The sequence below is a fragment of the Corythoichthys intestinalis genome, chromosome 17, assembly GCF_030265065.1.
Source record: "Corythoichthys intestinalis isolate RoL2023-P3 chromosome 17, ASM3026506v1, whole genome shotgun sequence".
Classification (NCBI taxonomy): Eukaryota; Metazoa; Chordata; class Actinopteri; order Syngnathiformes; family Syngnathidae; genus Corythoichthys; species Corythoichthys intestinalis.
In genome coordinates this window covers 35,794,200-35,818,160 of record NC_080411.1, presented here as the reverse complement: position 1 = coordinate 35,818,160, position 23,961 = coordinate 35,794,200, and the positions used below count along the sequence as shown (strand labels likewise).

At 37.7% G+C, this 23,961-nt stretch overlaps 1 protein-coding gene across 3 annotated transcripts in view; it reads left to right on the top strand.

The window, feature by feature from the left end:
• Window positions 1–23,961, top strand: part of brinp1 (bone morphogenetic protein/retinoic acid inducible neural-specific 1) — a 333,495-nt gene that overhangs the window by 13,188 nt on the left and 296,346 nt on the right. Inside the window, exon 1 of one of the 3 annotated variants that reach the window (XM_057818883.1) lies at window positions 2,715–2,960. The exons of the other annotated variants lie outside the window; for them this stretch is intronic. The gene's annotated coding sequence lies outside the window, so the exon portion shown is untranslated. Of the gene's footprint in view, window positions 1–2,714; window positions 2,961–23,961 lie in introns of those variants that run through there. 3 annotated transcript variants of the gene reach the window in all.

Sequence of the window (23,961 nt, the reverse complement as noted above, 5' to 3'; positions counted from 1 at the left end):
GGCAAAATAACATGCCTTTTCTGTCAAATATATTGTTATTAGAGATCGGCGTCCCGATCGATCAGGTCCGATCACGTCATTTTCAAAGTATCGGAATCGGCAAAAAAAAAAAAAATCGGCCATGCCTTTTTTTAATATACATATATTTTTTAATTAAATCGTTTTCTAATTGTATTTAACGTTACAGACAAAATATGTTACACTCATCTAGAGTCTTTAGTTTAGGCTTAAGGTAGGGTTATCAAATTTATCCAGATAAAAGCGGTAATTAATTTTTTAAAAAATGTATGACGTTCAAATATTTAATGCAATTAATGCATGCGTTGCACGACCCACTCACACATTGTCGCGCTCAATCTGTAATGGCGCTGTTTTACCTATATAGAGAGATAAAAGGCAGCATAACATGAGTAGAGTGAATTTTGGCAGCCTTTGGCAGCCTTTTTTTTAATAGGCTAAAGCCTTACAATCCCTCTCCTTATGATCAGAAATATCATGGGAAGCAATGTGGGGAAGCAAGGTAGCAATTGATCTTTTTCTTAACACCTTATGTTATTTCCCAATGCAGAGAAGATATATCAATTGGTATCACTACGCACAGTCATGGTTCCACTTCCCATCATGCATTTGGGTTGAATGGCTGCAGTATCATTTACTGAAAGCTCAACAAATACACTAGATGGCAATATTTAGTCACAATATACAAAGTCACAAGTCTATCCGTGGATCCCTCTCACAGAAAGAATGTTAATAATGTAAATGCCATCTTGAGGATTTATTGTCATAATAAAGAAATACAGAACTTATGTACTGTATGTTGAATGTATATATTTTTTTCTTAATGCATTGCCAAAATGTATATGATCGGGAAAGATTATCGGGAATGATTGGAATTGAATCGGGAGCAAAAAAAGCAATCAGATCGGGAAATATCGGGATCGGCAGATACTCAAACTAAAACGATCGGGATCGGATCGGGAGCAAAAAAACATGATCGGAACAAGCCCAATTGTTATAATCATTTGTTTCATAAGTACTGTGATTATTTTCTGTATAAACATTAATTTGGTGTTCGAAAAGTCTTTTTTTTTTTTTTTTTTTTTTTTTTTTTTTTCAAATTTCAGTCTTGAAAAAGAGGGGGTCGTCTTATAATCAGGGCTGTCTTATATTCGGGCCAATACGATAATAGTTAATTTATTTCCCCCTCAAAATAACTCAAAATATAGCCATAAATATCTAAACCCCTGGCAACAAAAGTGAGTACACCCCTTAGAAACTACGTACATACCTAAATGTCCAAATTGAGTACTGCTTGTCATTTTCCCTCCAAAATGTCATGTGACTCATTACAGATTACCAATTTGATGTAGAGTGCGACGTATAGTCTGAGCACTAACAGGCTGACCCCCACCTCTTCAATCTCTGCAGCAATGCTGACAGCACTCCTGTAACGAGTCACATGACATTTTGGAGGGAAAATGACAAGCAGTACTCAATTTGGACATTTAGGGATGTTCGTTGTTTCTATTCGGTGTACTCACTTTTGTTGCCAAGGGCTTGGATATTAATGGCTATATTTTGAGTTATTTTGAGGGGAAAATATATTAACTCTATTATATAAGCAGCGCACAGACTACTTTTAATTGTGTCAAAGTGTCATTTTGTCAGTGTTGTCCCATGAAAAGATATACTTAAATATCTGCAGAAATGCAAGGGGTGTACTCACTTTTGTGATACACTGTATGGCATGCTTTCTAGAGGCATTACTGACAACATCTGATTCATCCACTGTTTGGTAGAAGGTCCATGGTTCGATTTCCATACTAATGCAATGCATTTCTTTGCCATTACTAAACCAAGATTGATAAGTGTCTGTTCATGTTTGTTAAAATTATGTTCTTCTGGAAAGAATCCCAACAAAAAAAAAACTTTTGGCCGCATGGAATGTGTTTTAAAATCACTCCTTCCAACATCCTATTTTACCTCATCCCAAAATATCTTAATTTCTGCAAATTGCCACACACAGTGAAACAGGGTACCTTTTTCACTTTTACATACAAATGTGACTGACGAGAGAGTGAGAGAGGTGCGTCAGAGTTTACTTTCTCATTTCATGTTCTGTTGTTGTTGTCGTCGGCTAAGGCAGACAGTAGTTGTGTTGTGTTGCACAATTTCTGAAATAAATGATTTAAAACCTGACAAAGCCGGTGACTTTCTCGTCGATGTTACAAAAATAATAGTCGTCCTCGAGATCGTAGACATATTCCGGTCGAGCCACTGACAATATTTTTCGATCATTTCCTTTTTAATTTAAATGATAAGCATCACCTTTTTCCTTTTTGCATAGCCTGAACTAACGTTCTTGGGATTTCTCTCACAAGAAAATCTGCCATGCGTCCGTCTTGTGGGAAAACAATTAAATTGTGACGCCGTTATAAATCGCATTTCGAGCATGTTGGAATATGAGTCAAATTTTACTTCGGATGTCGAAAGGATTGTATGTGCCACTGTATAGTTACTTTTACGGGAGCTTATTTAAATAGAACATTGACAGTTTTCCTGTGTTTTTAATGGTATAATTTTGGCAAACACAGCTGCCAGTATTTTACCATGAAGTCTTTTTTTTTTTTTTTTTTTTTTTTTTTTTTTTTTTTTTTTTAATTATTTTTATAGTGGATAAATAATTGTTTGTCTGTACGCCATGTGATAGACTGGAAACGAGTATATTTTCCACCGAGAGTGAGATTTTAAAGAGCTAAAGTCATCTCTGATAGATTCCACAAGTTGATTTGTTAACTCATTAGCTGCCATAACGGCAATAGACATCTACTCCATTTGTATAGGGAGCCGCTTCCAACCCTCCCAGTGCAAATGGATTGGACGTCCTTTTGTAACTCATTGTGGATCCGCAAAGGACCAATGAACAAGCCCAGATGATTGGACAGACATCTATCATGAGGGTAAGGTCTGTTATCAAGACATTTTTGTGAAAGAAACAGCATGGTGAAGAATATGTAGAATGCAATGAATTATAAATGTGTTGCAGCATTTGCAAGAGAGGTTTGGGACTTAATGCTGGATTATAAAAAAAAAAAAAAAATACATATTTAGACCACACTTTAAAGTATCTCACTGCTGAACATCCTCTATGCCAAAGTTAAAATATATATTTCCCCCCATGAATTACCCACTCTTCAATGCACCAGGGGCGCTGGAAATATCAATAGTTTTGTGTATTACTGCAACACTTTTGATCATTCACATATAAGAACTGCAGTCATCGCTGTGTTTGTAGTGGCCACTAAGAGCTGCAGTGGGCCGTATTTGAGATAAAGTGCCGCAAAAATAGCCGGCAGAATGGCAAAAATGCAGCGTCATGCATTTACTCGAGCTCTTCGGGAAGTGCAACAAACAACAACTCTTGAAAAATGAATGTTTCTACAACACTTCAGAGCATAGCTATTGTTGGCTCAGCTGGTTGAGGCAACAATGCAGAGGGAAAATGAAGTAGACATTATCATGCAAATGCCAGTTGTACTTGACTGCTCTCCGATGTTCTTCGAAAATGCAATAGATCCCAGATATTCACGAGGGAGCGGATCCGAGCTGTGAATAATTCATACCAGGTTTAAATATTTATATTGGTACGTAAGTTAAAACTGCGAATATACTACGGACATGATCATAAAAACGCCTTATTTCAAACTCAATAAACGCTTGATAAATGCCTACAACATTGCCAGAGAATCCCAAAATTTGAAAAATAGTCCTAATGGAAATGTTTTTCTTTTCCAAATTTGTAAAAAAGAAAAATCAAAATGAATACGTGTAATAAGCACTGTAATATCTATAACCCTTGCTAAGTCCACATATCTATTTCTCATGGAACCTGCAGATACATGTGTTGACTTACATCCATATTTTTTTTTTTCAAAAAGTAATGTGAAAATTCTGAATTGGTCTCAAAATCATGAAGTTCTATTTGGCATAAAGGCTTAAGGTCAGATTTCGCATATCTTTCATGTCTTTATAGAAATTAAATTTAAAAAAAAAAAAATCACAATGGCCTGTTCGATCCCTTTTTTCAGGACACCATAACCTTCATGTGCAAACTGTTGCTTTCTTCAATGACCAATTATAATCAACATTTGGGCCCGAAAAAGACAAAAAAAAAAAAAAAAAAATTGTAATATTGATGTCCTATTGCCAACCAAACATGCTCAACCAACCGTTTGAAGCTTGATAATATTTATTTAACTTGTTAGGATGAACATTCAACAGAAAAAAAATGAGAATAGTTTTATATTTGATAATTCAACAGGAACAGCAGGTATGGTCATAGGCGTTTTTGGCCTTTGTATTATACATACCATTGTCAAAACCGGTTAAATACAGTAGACCAACAGTGCAAAGTAGTGAATATATAACCGTTTAACACAAAAAAAGGTTTGGAGGATCTCTCTTCGTGAGGTTGTTTTGCATCCATCACCCTATTAAAACTAAATACAGTACATAGACTCAAGCTTCTCGAACACACATTTATATACACAGATTGAAAAGATTGATTGTGGAAAAATATATACAGTATGGTGGAAAGCACTTGGGGGACTTGAAGTTCCGCTCTGAGACCCACAAATTTCAAAATTGTCCGATTTACACAAGTGATACATCATTGGAAAGCTTAAAATGTCTATTTTCTGGGGGAAGAAAAATTTTGAACAGGAGGGCATTTTTTAAAATTTTTAAACAGCAAAACCCTAACTGGAGGTGAGAGCACGCGAGAGCAGAATTAAAGATGCCATGATTTTAATGAGATATTATCACGTACTTGTTTCGATCCAAAAACATGTATCATCGAGTGTCAAAACACAGCTGTGAATGGCCACAGCTGGATTTTTGGGGGGATTTTATGGGTAAAACATGGTAATATAACAAGGGTTGCAATGCAGAAATCGCAGACGTCAAAACGATTACGCCTCAAATAAAAAATTCAACGTTTTTTTATATATTTTTTTTCTATGCTTGGATCGATTATTTAACATCTAAAATATTGGGGGAAATGCGACAGTAATGAAAAAAACTACAATTAAGTGATAGTTATGAGGTAAATATCCGTAACTTTTTATACCGACCCCAATTTTTTCATTGTGACGTAACTTGTTTAAAACTTTAAAATATGCGAGTAAATAATTTTTTGAAGTAGTTTTTTTTTTTTTTTTTTTAAACGAAATATTAGACATCAGTTCATGATTCTAAGCTAAAAATGACATTTTGAATAATAAATATAATTTTTTTTATGGCTGGGTTGAAACAAAAGCGGTTGCGCGACGTCTGTAAATGTGGGTTTTCAGGGTAAAATGGTCAAATTAAAAATAGTTCGGGGACGTAATGTGCCTCTAATCTGCTATGGCAGCATATAGACATATTGTTCTATCAGACACAAGTTTTTTTGGCTTAAAATACAGCAGTTGCTTTTAAAGAGGAATGCAAGAGCAGAAACTGCTTTGAGACTTTGCTATGAGACTCCACAGAAACACATCTATATAAGGGCTGTTAAACAATTAAAATTTTTAATCAATTTAAACGCAGCTTAAAAACTAATCGTACTTAATTACAATTGGAACTATCTCTAAAATATGCCATTTTTCTGTAAATTATTGTTGAAATGGAAAGATAAGACAAAACGGATATATACATTCAACATACTTTACATAAGTACTGTATTTGTTTACTATAACAATAAATCCACAAGATGGCATTAACATTATTAACATTCTTTCTGTTAAACATAATTAACATTCTTTCTGTTAAAGGGGGCCACAGATAGAAAGACTTGGAGTTCTTAAAAGATGTTACTACAAGTTATAGTAATTTTATATTAAAACCCTATGTAAGGTAGTATTTAAATGCACCACAAGGTGTCAGTGGTGAGTTTTAAATTACTTAGAAATCAAGCCAACGAGTGTGTTTTGTCCCTCGACTGACGCCGTCGTTCCCATCCATTGTACTTCACGGTCATTTGAGTGCTGGCTTCACAACGTACGAGACCTCTGATAGTTTGTATATTGTGACTAAATATTGCCATCCAGTGTATTTGTTGCGCTAAACGTTATGTTTGAATAGAGTTTGACAAAAGTCTGGGTAAGTTTTGTATGTATTTTGCATAGCTATTTTGATTGGGAATGCCAGTTCTCTTTGCATTGAGCGCTTTTCTTTTTGTGATTTTTTTTTTTTTTTTTTTTTTTTTTTTTTGAGAGATAGGAATATTGTTTTTGTTGTGTTTTCACTAAATGGTACTTATGTTTGTTGCCGAAGCTTATGCCAATAAACGGCACAGTCCAACGAACGCCTGTGTCCACTCGCGTTTCTCTGCCTCTTAGCTCTCAATGTGCAAAAAACGGCGTCATTGTAATCTGTTTGAGGCAATGAATGAGCGGGTCATCCCGTGCAAGCGTTAAATGTGTCAAATTCATTACTGCCCATTAATGCGATAAATTTGACAGCACTAATCTATAATAAACACTATAAATCGTTAGCATTGCTACATTGCGGCTAATGGAGAAAAATGACAATGTACTAATCATTTCAGCCTGCTATAAAACATTGGCAGTCTTCTCCAAAATGCAAACTTGCGGGTAAAAGGTAAAAGGTGACACTTCAACAACATGAAAAATTGCTTTTTTTTTTTTTTTTATTTTTTTTTTTTTTATACACGGAGTGTAACACATACTGTTCGCTGCTTAGCGAATGTACTTCCTGTGAATATTTCAAAATAAAAGCATGTCATCTTCATCATAAAGATAACCATTTCTGGAGTTAATCTAAAATACTTCACCTTTTATGAAAAATCTGACTGGCAATGAATAATTTGGCTTCAAAGTTGCTAACGTGCACCTTGCAGAACATGATGACAGTCATTTTGGATCAAATACTGCGTAAACACAAAAATTTCTCATCTATTTCATATTCTGCGCTTAGCTTTTTTTATTTTATGTTTAATATAGTTTGTTTTATTTAAGAACAATTTATTGCATTCGAATGGGTGATTTATTAGGGTGTATTGTCACTACATTAGTGGTGGAATTTGTTAAAAAAAAAAAAAATGACAATAATATTGCATATCAGCAATAATTTGAGTCAATATCTCTCCTACTAAAATTTGTATACTATATACAATACTAGTAGAGTGCCAGCGAAATGATATTCTGTAAACTCACTCAAAAAGCAGCTGTTATGTTATTGTTATGTTTCTGTGTTGAGAGCCCCTTGACAATTGGGTTTGCAAAGACCGCCGCACGCTTTCCACCACTCTTCACATTGCGTTTCCAATTGGGGCTGTTGAGGACGGTAAAACAATCGCAGGGATTCGAACTTGGCATTGCATTGCGCACGTGTAGCACTCAGTAAAAAGATGGGGGGGCGGGGGGGATGACACACTGTGCTTTGTTGTGCAGCCACATTGGGTTACACAACATAGCCAGAATGTCAAGGTAAAAACCGAACGTATGTTCCGAGCCGTGTACTTCTAGCATGATTCGTTGCGGCTCGAGCTCCTTTATGTCAGAGGCGGCCCTTCTCGGGTACGGCCTGGTCTCACTTCAAAAGAGTCTGCAATTGGAAGGTGAGTAAAAGCTGGTCAATTGGCCCTGAATTCCCTCAACTAAACTGCAATATCAGCACTGCCAAGGAAGCAGCCGGCTAGGACCATTTTCAGCTTAAATCACTCAGGCCTGCACATTGACACAGAGGCCAGGCAGACAGGGAGGAAAGAAGAAGTGCAGTAGTTTTATCAGTAATTATAGTAAAGCTATTTTCTCCCCTCAGGAAGGGGAGTAACCATTCTTTAATCTTGACACACGGTCATCATGTAGCACACCTATTACAGGTCCAAGGTGTTTGAATTGTGTTTGGGAAATTGGGGTGACAGAGATGGAACGTGTTTGGGGATACATGAGTCTGAAAAAGAAATAGGAGTTGACAAAGCATAAAAGTTGAGTGCAATTTTATGACTTCAAAACCCTGTTGGCTTTTTGCAATGACTTTTAAAACGACCTCTTGCGGATTTTTTCTGAAATCCCAAAAGCTGGACAGAAATACAGGAGAAATGGATACATTATCCCCATCAGGAGAAAAATATATTCTGTAAAGACTACTGTATTTGTGTGACAAATATGGTTATTTATCGTGATACGTAAATCCCACTAGGGTATCAATATGCTCCTGGCAGGAATCGCTGAATCATTTAAAAATTAATCATTTAAAAAAAAAAAAAAAAAAGTGCCACTGTTTAGTAAAGGAACCAACAGGTTGCAAATTGAATTTTCCATTGCAAAAGTGTCAATGTTAAGAAAGACACATTGAAGAAATACTGAATATTGCAATAACATAGTCTTGCTTTAGTTAATTACATAAATGTTGCAAATGTTTTTTTGCAAATTTCCCCAAAAATAATTTTCTCATTTAAGGATAGATTTTTTTATCTTGGTTAAAATTTGTTAGTTTTATCCTAGGATATCGTTGCCTGGCTCTGCCAAACTATTCTCCCTGTATTTTTCAAACACTGAGAGAAATAGTCTGGGAACCATCCCATTAACGGCCTTTTCGAGCAGGTACAAAATCAATCGACAAATCAGATTTGTTTATTTGCGTGACGTGTTCTTCACGAGCAACGTCACTCTTGCGCGTCGAAAGTCGTCTCCACAACACAGATGGTCAACGGGATAACCGAGAACATGTTCCAGTCCGCGGTAAATTCTGTTTTAAATTACCAAAAACACATCGACACGAGTCAATGACAATAGTCTGTCTCGCGCTAGCCATGTTGAATAAACTCCGCTCTCTTCTTATGTTTACTTCCGCGCGCAAGTCCCTCGTACTTCCGTAGTCAGTTAATAACATCACGTCTGCCCGTCGCTGATTGGTCCACTCCGCTGTCTGTTTGCTGTGGCTTGCTCCGCCCTGTAAATTGTATCCGTGGGAATGGTGGCCAGGCAAAGGATATCGTAGATTATTTTCCTGATTTTGTCTCGATAATTGTTGCATATCCAAATCTTTACGGTGACCATTGTATTGCAAATCGTGAGTACCCAGAGGTTCCCACCACAAGTATACTGTATCTCAGACCTTATGTTTAAAGTGCCTGTGGCGAAAAAAAGCATGTTTTTTTTCAGATTACACACTGTATTTTACGCTCCTGAATGAAACCGCTTGTATTTGGACCGCTTGTATTTGTGTGGAAGCGATCAATATATTCAATTTTTTGAATCCCGCGCCATGAAAATGAGTGACTTGGGGCATAATCTGGAGTGAGGAAGAAGGCGAATGTGATGTCAGCGGACTAACCATTTTTACAAAACAGCAATTACTATTGTATGCAGAAGGACTGTGGATTCAGCTGATTTTTCGGATTTGTTTGTTTTGCGTCACACCAGCCAAATGTGCTGCAGGCTTTTGTTGTTACACCAGGGAGAGTGGTGTGAGGCTTTCTGGAGAAACATCCTGTTCACCGTGAAGAATGGGGAAAAAGAAGTCTGACAATCTAGAGACCATTAAACAAATGATGAGTACTGGGATCATGGCAAAGGTTTTAATAAGGAGGTGGCTTGCATTGTGTGGGTGACAATGCTCCCTGAATGCTCCTGCTCCACCGAGAAGGACACTCGACCGACGACCGGCTGCTTGTCGCACACCATGGTCGCCGGACGATAAAGGCGTGCCCACCCATAGAGCGCTATCCTCTTGGGCCCGTGGAGCCCCCCGCTCTCGTCTCTGGTTCTTGATTGTGTCGAGATTTCCAGCCCCCTCGGCCCTCTTCTTGTGCATGCCTAGAGAGCGCTATACTCTGCTTGGGTTCGGGAAGCCACGCGCTCGTATGCCGGCCGGTTTGTCCGTTGAGAGTGCGCCATTTTCTGCGTTCATTCCCCTCTTTTACCCCAGCAATGAGCAATGCCTGCCTGCCGGGGCCGCAGCAGAGCGACGAGCCGAAACTTGCTCGCCGCCGGATGCTGGCCGATCGGTGTAGACAATCAGCCCGGCTGCCATGTTCGACATCAGTTGGGGTAGTTTTGTCTGATTTTTCGTTTTCAAAATACTTTGAAGAGCCACTCTGTTTGGGTTAGCATGTCGCCTAGTTCTCACGCCTCTTGTTTTGTTTACGCTCTTTCCTCTGTCTCCGAAGCCAGGGCAGGGAAATGACAAAAGCCGGACTAACTCTGGTGGCATAAAATATGACCATTATGCAGTAATTTAGCCCTGTTGCACTGAAGAAATGCTTTTTTATTATTTCATATTCCATTTAGCACAAGAATGTTATTTGTCATGACCATACCATTTATTTAACAATTGGGGAAAATACTTGTATAAAAAGAATATCCTGTAATGTAAAATATTGGACTAGAGAGACAAAAACAATAATGACATTTTGCTGCTCTGTCACATTTTTCTCGTTCGGAATCTTCCTCCTCTATGAGGTTGAATTCTAAATCAGCTGAAATCGTTACTCTGCCGACGTCATCACCCAGATGGTGGCGCCATAATGACAGGAGTAGCTAAACGACAGATTGACTCATTTCTCGTCATTTGCACTTTGCCAAATTGTTGTATAGAATCGAATCCTCTCAAAATGATTTTAATTCACATAATAATGCTATTTTATTATGGTGTCACAGGCACGTGAAGTACTCATGTTAATAATGTAGCTAAACAAAACAGCAGCAACTGTGATGGCACATCCACAAACTATTAACTCTTCGGCTGCCATTGACGGCTCTAGACATCCAATGCCCTTTGCTTGGAAGGAGAGAATGAACGAATGGATTGGATGTTTAGCACCACCAAACATGTTAAATATTTTAAATAGGTTGGCCAACATATTGGCCTTCTGAAGGAATTCATAACTACAAAGTGGTGTGTGCACAGCAGAAGAATGTTATAATCCACTATCGTCCTTTTAGTTTAGTTTCGAACTCTTTCACTTGACATTAACCGCGTTATCCCAGTAATACTTTTCAATATTGCATCAAAAGTGCTCATTCTTTGTGTGAAACAATTTTTTCCAATGTGAAATCACAAGGCTTTCATGGTTCACCCCCCATGGGCTGACTTTGAACAGTAATAAAACACAATCGAGACAAAATTAATTGTGTTTTGCTTTCGGGCTGTTTGCGAATTGCAAATCAACCGATGGCAATAAAGTCAAGACCGGTGTGTGTGTGTGTGTGTGTGTGTGTGTGTGTGTGTGTGTGTGCGTGTGTGTTCCGATACTTCTTTTGATTACAACACGGCAAGAAAAATTAGCAGTATTTTCCATTTAAAAAAACATTCAACTTGTTGAATACGAACAGAACCCTGCTAGTCATTTTCTCCTAATTTTAGCATCTAGCACAAAAACAGCCGTTTCAACCATTCGTTTGTTCCTTGGAGAAAAGAGGGAAACAGATATATTTCTAGCGTCAGAAAACAGATACACAATTCAATGCATTTTTTTTTTTTTTTTAAATATGAAATATCGTTTTAGAGCACACACCCCTGTAAGTCTTACAAAAATTTCTGAAGCTGACGGTAGAATACTTGTCAGATTTCCGTTGGACTGCTGATAAGGTAATGATGTGTACTTGACAGTACTCCTTCAAAAGCTAATATTTAATTAGCTATTTGAGAGCTTCCCAACCAATAGATTTTAGTTCGGTTTAAATATTCTTACCCAAAATTATTCTTCTTTATACTTTTTTATATACAGTATTTAAAATGTGGTGTTGGAACGGCTTACCATCAGCTAGGAAATAATTATTTTAAACAATATCCAAAAGCGGGTTTTTAAAGAAACTGCATTTACCCGTACATTGACAGAGAAAAAAAGCAATAAATAATAGTGCTCATAATTTGACAAAAGATGTCATGGTGCAATTCTAAACATTTGACACCTGCCTACGAACAGCAAGCAAATGGTGAGGGTGAGGGTGGAGGTGATGTAGCAGTATCAAGTGGTGCCTCAACTCTTAGTAGGGCAGGGGGAAAAAAATGCATAAAATCTCAAAATATTTGCTCTTTATTTTTTTGCACCCTCACACCTACTCGTTTATGAAGATCATGATAGCAAAAGACAAAGAATAAAAAAAGTTGAAGCTTTTTGAGGGCACTCATTGGCTGCCGTGAAGGAATGTTCATTCACCCCTCCCAGTCAAAATCGATTGGACAACTATAGTGCTGTCAATGGCACTAAAACATGAGACAGTCTTCCCCGTTTAAATGAATTGGACATCTCTTCTCATCAATAGCTGGCAATGAGTTAAGAATACATAAATTGTGCAGTGTTGTAAAATATGTCAAGATTTGTGGCGACAATGTGCTTTACATCACTTATGATTTAGGCAGTACTTCTCAAATAGTGGGGTGTGCCCCCCCCGGGGTGTGCCCCCCCCCCCCCCCCCCCCCCCCCCAGGGAACATGCATTTTTTTTTTTTTTTTGCTGTACAAGAATAAAGTGTACTTGCACATCCACTCAGTGGGTGGCAGTGGCGCTGTCTTTTTCAGAGAGTGTGCAGTATTTTTGAACCAAGCAAGAGCACACAGAAAAGAGATATGAAGAAGTGCGCCGTTTTCGAGAGCCGTTTCCCGGCTGGACTCACGCAGCGACCCACAGTCTTCTCCGGTTCCCACGTGTACGCCCGAGACGTGCCATTTTCGGCTTGGTATCGTCACGACGACCGCCCTCACCTCTGGTTCTCCCCCCTGCCGCCGTGAATGCGCTGTTTTCGGCCGTTTGGCTTTTGGCTTTGACTTTTAATACAGTGGGAGACGAGGAAAGTCCACTGTTTTTACTGTGTCTAAGAATGATTGTAGCGGACAACGAAAGACAAATGAATTAAGACGTCACTTGAAGACATTAGACCCCTATCTCATTGATAAGCCGCTTGACTGTTTTTCAGCGAAAACGTGCCGAATATTGTCAACAATTGTCCCGCTTTGTCAGTGTTATATCAGTGATATAGCACTGTTAGCATGCTCAGTGCAAAATAACCCCACGCCATTGCAAAATATTGCAAAGGAGGTGATACCGCGAGCAGCAGAAATAAAAACTGTCCCTCTGTCTAATGACACTGTCGTTTTTCTTCTATTCAGTTTTTTTTTTCTCTTAAATTTTTGGGCATATTGTCCTCATGAGTTAATGTTTGTAATCAATTTGAATTGATTATTCATTGATTTTATTACATTTTATTTTTCATTATCAATAGGTCAAAAATGTGCATTGAGTATATTTTTACACTTTGGATGTGACATATACATTTTTTAAATTCAGGCAAATTGATGCGCTATGAGTCTTTTCTGTTACAAACAAAACATTGTTAATAAAGTTATACTTTATTATAAGTTGATCTATGTTCCTTTTTTTCTTTAATAGAAAAAAGGACATAGTGTTAGGCAGAGGTGTACTTATAATAGTAATTTTATAGACACATTTTACTATTTACAGTGGCGGCCGAGAGTTTAGGGGGTGCGAAACATTTATGTCTTCGTTGTGGGGCGTAACAGAAAATAATTGAGGAGGCGATGAGCGATGGCAAAATGTGTAAGTCATCGCCGTTGAGCTGTAAGCCAACACATGGGGCACGATGCGACTGTAGCGGCCAGCGACAGTGACTCGCATCGTCCTATCTCTGTCCTATCGCGTCGCTCATCTCTGATTGGCTATGGGAAATTTCGCCGTGAGAGATCATCACATAGTATGTGCTGTTCGCACACTCCTCAAATGATACGCTCCTCCATGTTGACAGTTTTTTTTTTTTTTTCCCCCCCTGTACAGACAAGAGGGAGGTTTATTCAGTCATGGATTTCACATTGTGAAAACACAGAAAATGTACAAAACAATGCCATTCGAACAATAAATCATGGCTTCAGTGAGACCCAATGTTACATTTGGACTTTTTTTTTTTTTTTTTTGTAACCTTTCCTGTTCAGCTGCTTGACACAAAGAATGGGAATCTGAGTGTCCTATTGCTCTGAACAGTTTTATTATAATTCATGGGAGTATGATATACTCCCATTGTGATGATTATTCATTGTTTCGTTTATATAGCAAGCGGGAAGGGGTTATGGGGGGGACAGAAAGGGAGAGACAACGGAAGAAGAAATACATTCGAAGCCTACACTAACTATGAAAAACGTCACGCTATCGTTCTATCGTTAGCTAATTGTATTTCCGGTTGACACCTGATGACTGAGGAGAAGGGAGGTGGGGTCCGAAAGAGATGTGATTAGGTGTGGTGGAGCGTACACAAATTGGCAATGTGAGGCGTAGAACCCAGTATTGTGTGAATATGTTGACATATTCTATGCTGCCTGATCGCTAATCCTGGCACAGATAGTCACTGTTATAAAAGAAAAAAAAAAAAAAAAGACTAGACTAGACAGACAAGAATAGTTTCCTTCAATGGCTACCATTCAAATGACGCCCAATCCATTTAGACTGGGGGGAGGGGGTCAAATGAACGTTCCTTCATTTGAAAGCAGAGGATTCACATTCAGTCTTTATTAGTGATGCACGATAATACATTTTTCAACCGATAATTTCCTGCCCCTTCACGCCGATAATTCTATTCAAATATGTATGTAAAATGTTAAAGTATACAAAGATCAAATGTTACTGTGCAAAAATGTAATTTAGTGCTATTTTTTTCCACATCAAATGTGAACAAGTAGTAAATTCCAACATCTAAACAATGGCAATGACATTGTGTAATGGTAAGCTTTTGGCAACAATTACTTAGAGAGTAAACACCCAAGTTGCACAAAAATGCCTTTAAAAGTAAGCCATTCCTAACATATATCACATTACTACACTGCAAAAACAACTCCTTAAAACTAGCAGAATTGGACAAAACTGTTGATTGCGCACATTTGGAGGCTAAATCAAGTATATAATTAACGGATTGCATTATCGGTTGAATTTCGTTTTACCTGGATTATCTGTGTGACGTCATAATTGCCATTATCGGCCGATAATTATCGGTGACCGATATTATCGTGCATCGCTAGTCTTTGATTTTCGGGGCATTTACAGGTCAATTTCTGTTCGATTTAGGTCATTTACAGGTCACTTCTTGTTGAGTTTGCATCACCGCCTATTCAATTGAGGAGATTCCCAAGTCACTTCCTGTTCTGTAACCCAAAATCAACAGGAAGTGACCCATAAATGCCCCAAAATTAAACTCATTGGTTGCCACTGACCACCATAGACGTACAATCCATTTGAAGAAATAGATTGGACTTCCACTAGTGATAAACTCAATTCCAGTTCACAACAGAAGAATGACAAGAGCTTATTTTTCCTGTTAATTACTTGTATCGTAAAATATTGTAGAGTTATTTCCTGATCCATAACTCGGTAACTGTTATATCGCCATATTGTGACATAATCGTTCTCACAAATTGTATCATATCGTGAGGTTCCCACTCCTACTTAGCATGTACAAATGTGTGTCTATGTATACATTTGTTTCATATTCATGTTCTTGAATTTTTCCATTTGTCCATAATTGTATTTTATATTTACATAGCTATAAATGTAAGTGAAATAAAGATCTCTATCCCCACAAGACTCTTTCCCCGATCCGTAGTTGTGTAAATAAGAACCCTGGTACATTTACAGTACTGTATTTAATTATTTCAGTCTCTTTTAGTATTTGACATGGTGTAAGTTGCATGTTTCGTCTTTGCCACTTCACTGATAGCGCATGGATGCACACATAGTGTACATGCGATAGATTTACAGTGTGGATTGCAAACAATCAATTCTTAGAGGGCGGCCAGTGCACATTGACATGCGTCCACAAGGAGCTCAAGATCATTATATTCCCACAGGTGTTGTGAGTGCAGCCTGTGCTGATGGAGCCACTGTTGTTAGTGGTAATGACAGAAAGAGAGTGGTCCAGGTGAAGCTTAGCCGTGCTGTATCGTGTTCTCGCAACGTGCACACTCAGCATGCCGCCACGTCTCCCATGTAGGGCACAGAAAAGACAACACAGCAAATTCAGGCAGTCGTTAGCTGAAAAAAAATGCAGTTTGCTGCACAACAGTCTTGATCATGTTAGGGCTAAAAATAAATCCAGTCAGGACTAGGCTTGCAGAATTACGGGAGTGTTCTCAGCTGGATATTTGACATAGGGAATCTTACATCTTGAAACATTCATGCTCGCAATTTAATTCATTGGCTGCTACTGACGGCGCTGAAAGTCCAATCTATTTCAACTTGGAGGGTTGGCAGCGAATGAAGAAATGGTAACAAAGTTCTTTAAATTCACAGCAGAAAGATATAAAGAGCCACATGATTGGACGTCTATTTTTTGTACCATTCACATTAAGATAAAGTATTTTAAGAATTTATTCTGAGTTTCTTCTTAGTTATTTTAACATTAGATTGTCATACTAGTATGAAAACAAATGTAAGTTATAGCAGTTGACAGTTGCAGTAAAAGTATCGGTATCAGAAGGAAAAAGAACAATAGAATTTTGTAAAAGATTGACATTTTAGCATTAGGGAACACTGACAAATACATATTTGCAAGCTTAACATGAGCATTTTGTTCTGCTTACGACCAATTTTGCAAAGGTCCAGTTTCTTACATGATATTTATCTTGTGGTATGGATCATTCTTAGATTTCTCAATCCAAGACAACAAATAAAGATATACAGAGATCACTCGTTTTTCACAGTTAATGGGGAACGCCAACACCCCCCAAAATTGAAAATCTGCGAAGTAGAGGCGGAGCTTATTTATATTAAAAAATATATAATTATATATATATATATATTGTGTGTGTTCAATATATCAGATTCAACAGCATTGGGAAGAAATACCTATATAAGACATGATTTTTCCTAAGTTTTTTTTTTTTTTTTTTCAAATACTAATTTGAAATACCATTTTTTTTTTTAAATACTATGTTCATGTATATTTTTATAAAAGTTTTAACCCCTTAATGCCTGCAATATGAAGCAATTGTCAGAGAATCACAAAATTTGAAAAATAAGGTCTTAATGAAGCCTTTTTTTCAAATTTATAAAAAAAAAAACTATATATATATATATATATATGTGTAATAAGCGCTCTAATATCTATAACCCTTGCTAAATCCTGTTTTTGTTTTTTTTTTCTTCTGGAACCTGCAGATGCATGAGTTGAGTTGCATCCATTATTTATTCATTTATTTATTTATTTAAAGATATTTCAACATTCTGAATTGGTCTCAATCATGGAATTATAAGTGTATCAAATGTGATACATTTGGTAAGAAATGGTTAAGCTCTGCAAATATAGTAATTATGAAATGAGATTTATATATATGAAAAAATGACTTGTACATGTATACTGTACATGCCTATATCTTAACATTTTTAATTTTTTTTTTTTTAAACTGAGACGGACTGGAAGTTTTGGTAACACTTTATAGTAACTATCCATTATAACTAATTAATACATCATTACTAAACTGTTAATAAATGATTTGTTCACATGTTAAGTGTTAAAGTTGACTGTGATGAATGGAGTTTAAACTGAATTTATGAGGGGCATTTATCTTGTGTTTAGCACAAAAAAACTCATGGGTTAGTAAGACTTTTGTTGTTCTACCATGTGATGGCTTTGTATGTGTGTTTCTATGCATTAAACAAAATGTTCAGCATTTCATCTTTAGTGTTTCTTTGGTAAATTACAGAACACAGAAAGGCCTGTAGGTGGAACAATCTTGAGGTACAAAAATTTTATTCGTTAAATATCCCATCCAATTTCTGTACCTTGAACTTGTTCAAACTAATTACTGTTCTTTAAAGTTTAGTAGATGATTCGCAAACTATTAACAACTGATCTGTAAAGTGTGAATTTATATATTATCGTAGTTATAAGCTTATGCATGTTATTGGGAAGTTATTCTAAAGTAGCACTTATTCCCCATTCACTTACAATAAGGAAATAAGGAGTCGTTGCAACTTTAGAATAACATCCCAATAAAATGAATAAAATAATAAACTATCAACTGATACTTTAAAATTCATTAGATAGTAAACTACTAATACCTTGTTAATGGTATATTACTATAAAGCTGTTAACAAACGAGTCACAAATGAACAATAAATAAAAAAAGATAAAAGTTTACTAATGATCAATTAACCAGTTATAACGGATAGTAATTATAAAGTTACCGAAGTTTGAAGCGCGACTAGCAAGGGATCATTGTCATGCAAAAACTGCCAAAAACAGATGAGCCATCTGCGAAAGACTGATAAACTGGAGAAGAAAAAAAAAAAAAAAATGGGGAAATGTTTGTTAAATTTTGGCCATTGAAAACAATGGCAACATTATTTTCAGTTTTTCAAATATTGGCAGAACAGTATCAAAGAGGTAAAGCAAAATAATAACCCGGGTTACCTTGATTTCCTAATTTTTTTTATACATAAATGATGTGGATCAGTTGCTCTTGTACATGATTGCATTTGATCAAATATATGACAGAAATGTTTCACTGTAATTACATTTGACTTAAATGTTGCTTTGGTGTAGGCAAGTGAGCAGTTATAGAAACAACATGACGACTTGCAAACACATTCCTCTTATGCCTCTTTCACAAAAACAACTCCGTCATAAATTACGAACCGCTTCAAAACATATTTATATTCTGCGACATGTCCAGTCAGCTGTGTAATTTGGCAGCAAAATGATAAGGAGTTGAGGCTTTTTAACAGTTTACTTTAAGGAGCTTAAATATAAATAACACTTCTTTTAAGAGGCACTGGAATGGAACTGCAAGATTGTCACGACGCATCCAGTCAGCCTTCAGTCAAGCATTTCGGTGAATGTGGGAATTTACTAAAAAAAAAAAAAAAAAAAAAAAAAAAATCACACAGTTGCTTATTTGAAGTTGTACGTGAATCCTCAAAACTAATTTGCAACGTAATAGTGGCTAGCACTCATGTTCATCTCCATTTTAGAAAGAAAGAAGGTGAGAAATAAAACTGAGCTCTTTGGCAAAAGCCTCTGAGTTGGGGGGTGGGAGGGGGGGAGAAGGAAAGAGGACATCTCGAGGGAAGGTAGCACGCAGTGGCTGTGGGAGAATTTCAAAGGCATGAGGTCAAGAGCACTCTATTTCCAATCTTAAAACACGGAATGGCTGCTCTAACCTGTATCAAGAGGGCATTTTTTGCTGAGCATAACCTGGAAGAACAAGTGAAATGTATGCGTATTTATGCAATTTAGATCTAACTCTCTCTGCTTTGTGCAACTTCTCCCCGAATGGAGTGCACATTTGCAGCGGTCATGTAGAGTGATGTGCCAGATGGTTTGTTGGCGTTACCATCTGGGAACGAGACAATGGAAGCAGCTCGAAAAAAGGTTGCGTTCCGTCGATCACATCGATTTGCAGTCAAGTGGAGAAGTAAACTGCTTACAGTGAGTCAGCGTCTCTTGTTATAAGTAGAAAAATCTTTCTATCAGCAGCAATCCTTAGTGCTGTGTTCTAGTAAAAATACAGCTTCCCTGTGAAGTGCATTGAGATATTTGTGTCGAATACATAGAAAAACTTGAGATTTGGTTGAGCAACATGACATGACCACCCGCCCCTTTTCCCCACTATGTATTTCTTCTGCTACAGTTTGCAACTAGCTAGAAATATTACTTTAATTCACTGGCTGCCATTGACAGCAATAGGAAATCAGATCCATTTGAGCTGGGAAGGTTGACGGCAAATGAATGAATCTTCATTCACTGCAATTCCTCCCAGTTCAAATGAATTGGACAGCTACTAGTATAAGTGACAAAATACTTACAATTGACAGCAGAAGGATAAAAAGGGCCTTATGAATGGATGTCTGTCACCGTTGATGACACTGAAAGAATGAAAATAACGGAGTACTTAAAGTGCCTGTGACACGATAAAAAAAATCTTAAGTAGCATTATGTGAATTAAAATCATATTTTGAGACGATTCGACAATATACAACAATTTGGCAAAGCGCAGATGACGAGAAATATGTTTTAATCTGCCGTTTAGCCCCGCCTGTCATTTTAGCGCTCTAGCGCTTCCATTTGCGTGATGACGTCGACAGAGCAACAATTTCAGCTGATCTAGAATTTAGCCCAATCAGGAAGATTCAGAATGAGGAAAATGCGACAGAGCAGAAAAATGTCATCATTTTTATCTCTCTACGCCAATATTTTTACAGGATATTCTTTTTATCTAATTATTTTGCCCCAGTTGCTACATAAATTTTATGGTCATGACAAATAAGTCGTCCTAAATGGAATATGAAATATTAAAAATGCAGTTATTCAGTACGACAGGGCTATATTACTGCCTATAATGGTCAAAACTGGCGACTTCTTAGACCTCCCGAACGGTATTTTATGCCACCGGAGTTGGTCCAGCTTTTGTCATTTCACTGCCCTGGCTTCAGAGACTGAGGAAAGAGCGTCACCAAAACAGAAGACGTGAGAGCAAGGCGGCATGCTCACCCGAAACGAGGAGCTTTTCCAAGTCTTTTCCTCGTATTTCGATAACGACGAATCACACAAAACTATCCCGACTCATGTCACACACAGCGGAGGGGTTGATTGTCCTCAGATCGTCCAGCCCCCTGGCGGCGAGCAAGTTTCAGCTCGTCGTTCTGCTGCAGCCCCGGCAGGCAGGCAGTGCTCATGGAAGAGGACGCAGAGGGGAATGAACGCCGAAAATGGATTCAAGAAAGCCCGCCCGGCTCATCAGACCATAGGACATGGTTCCAGTAATCCATGTGCTTTGTTGACAAGTCTTCAGCAAACTGTTTGCGGGCTTTCTTGTGCACAGTCTTCAGAAGAGGCTTCCCCCTGGGGTGACAGCCATGCACACCAATTTGATGTAGAGTCCGGCGTTTGTCTGAGCTCTAACGGGCTGATTCCCCACCTCTTCAATCTCTGCAGCAATGCTGACAGCACTCCTGTAACGAGTCACATGACATTTTGGAGGGAAAATGACAAACAGTACTCAATTTGGACATTTAAGGTTGTACGTAGTTTCTAATGGGTGTACTGACTTTTGTTGCCAGGGGTTTAGATATTAATGGCTATAATTCTAGTTATTTGAGGGGAAAATAAATTAAATATTATATAAGCTGCACACAGACTACTTTTCATTGTGTCAAAGTCTCATTTTGTTAGTGTTGTCCCATGAAAAGATATACTTAAAGATCTGCAGAAATGCGAGGGGTGTACTCACTTTTGTGATACACTGTAAATATTTTTTCTAAATTGCCTTTAACCGTCGACGGGATGTTGTGCTCGTCGACGCATTTACATTATCGTCTATGTCGACAACGTCGACTTGTCGGGACTGCTCTAGTACAGTTATTTGCACTGGCTTCCAAATCATTTTAGAGCTGATTTTAAACTTTTACTGTTTGTTCTTATTCTATTAACGGCCAGGCTCCTTATTTGTCAGAGATTTTAACCCTCCATAACTCTGGCAGGGCCCTTCGTTCTAGCGGCCAGCTTCCTCTGCAAGTTCCAAGGTCGAGACTTAAACAGTGGGGTGATTGATCTTTTGAGGTTGCTGCCCCCAGGTTGTGTAATTGTCTGCCCCCTGAAATACGCACCATTACTAATTTAGGCCGTTTTGATTTATTTATTTTTTTTGTTGGGAACGAAAGGGGCTCCCCATCTCCCAAATCAATCACCGTGACTCACTGTACTGCTTACTCTTTGACAGAGGTGGGTAGTAACGCGTTACATTTACTCACATTTACTTTTGTAACTTTCTGAGAAATATATACGTACAGTATAAGAGTAGTTTTACCATGCCATACTTTTTACTTGAGTAGATTTATGAAGTAGAAACACACTCCATTACTTTGGCTCGCACAAGAGTACCTCTTTATTTTTACCAGCACAGTGGTTCACCCAGAGTCACCAATCAGACGCAGCAAGGGTTAATCACATGACCCCATTACACCAATTAGATGTAACAATACAGATACATCAATACACACAACACAAGCTTTCAGTCCAGACTTATCACTTCCGTGTTCTAACATCACAACAAGACGGGTTTTCCTAATATGGTCATCTAATAGCTTATGCTGTAAAAATAATAACAGTTCATTTAGATGAATTTATGCTGAGAAAAGAATATGCAATAGTTTTAAGATAATAAGATATAAGGAATTACTCGGTACTTGTGGTTTTTTTCATCGAATACTTTATTTACTTGTACTCGAGTACATTTTTTGGATGCGGCTACTTGGACTCGAGTAATATGATTTTGAAGTAACGCTACTTTTACTTGAGTATAATTTTTGGCTACTCCACCCACCTCTGCTCTTTGACCACGACATAGCTTCGTTTGAGCAGTTAGATCTGTTAATATTGTTTTTTTATTTTATTTTTATTTATTATTTTCAATTATTTTTATTTTTTATTGGCATGCTAGCAATCACCATTGACTCGCGCGAGCTTAGCCACTATGGAGCCCTGCAACTAACAGATAACTAACAAATTGTACGGAATTTGTTGAAACCAACGCTACAGATTATTAATTAAACCTCTGCTAACTCGAAAATTAGGTCTATTGTTAAAAATTTTGAACTTCCCATTTCAGTAGTGTTCACTTACAACTCACGTAAGTGTTAGGATCCCTACCTTTTACTTAAACTCAACTCATATTTTTCAAAAGTACTGTAGCTCACTTTTTTTGCTATTCAACCAACCTATAGTTCGAAGCTTGGCAAGAAAGCTGAAATATTGTTGTTGCACTCATTCTCTCTCAAGTGCGTCTTCGCTTCATAAAAGGTTAGCCTTCAGTTTGAATCGCCAAACGACCTGACAGACAATTTAGTTTTGTAATTCTGTTCCGTTCACTGCTCAGGGCCGTTCCATTGAAAAATTGAGAAACGGAAAACATGACCTGTATTTATAATAAGGACACCCCAGCTCTTTATGAGGCAGCTCCTTCCATCCAGCTTTCAGAGCTTTTAAATGGAGTATGTGCTGTTGTCAGCGTATGTGGGGAAATCAATTCAAAGGGCAATAAATTTGTCTTAGACAGGATAGCAACAGTGTAGTGTCTGTATTTTGGGCCATTAGCTGTGATATTGTGTACACTTTTGAAAACTACTAAAATATCGAATCTGAGCCAATAACTGAGGACACAACCACTCACAATACTGGTGATTCTTATAAAAGGTTATTCTTGTGTGGTACCTACAAATATGTTTGATGGCTGGATTTGGATTTAGTTCAGCAAAAATGTGACAAAAAATTACTATGTCAGATATCTTATTTATACTCGTGTCGATCTGTAATTGTGCTCTGACCCAGCCGTAGTTACTTGGGTTGTGAACCTGCAATTCCACCACAAGTGTGAAACAAGTGCGAGACAACTGCTGATCCAAAATCCCCGGCATCTTAGCAGCCAGCACTCTTTTAAGGCTACGAGGAGTGAGGTTTTCTTATGTATTTGCAAGCTGGCATCCATTGCAACTGCACTGTACAATCCATCCTCAAAAAAACCTAGAGAGAAAATCTTCAAACCATCCTGCCACCCTTTGTGTTTATTGCAGTAGTGCAGAAAATATGACCAGAGCAGAGATTTACTGTTACTTTTTAATGGACACAGGGAATTAATAATGGCTCATGGTGTGATGATACATTCTTGGTGGATTAGGCTTCACTTATTTTTTTAAAATCCAACCATCCATTTTAAACTACGTATATCTTGATCGCAGTTGTAGGACACAAGAGCCTACCCCAGCTGACTTTGGGTTAATGCAGACGACGCCCTGAACTGGCCACCCGTCAGTCAATGACATACAAACATTTGCACTCATGTACATCCTGCATCGAGGTCAGGCAAATGTACCCCTACATCATTAAGGCTGTTTCAAACGAGCAGCAGCCTATTGTAAAGGATTCAGCTGCAAACCATTCATTGTGTATGTGGGAG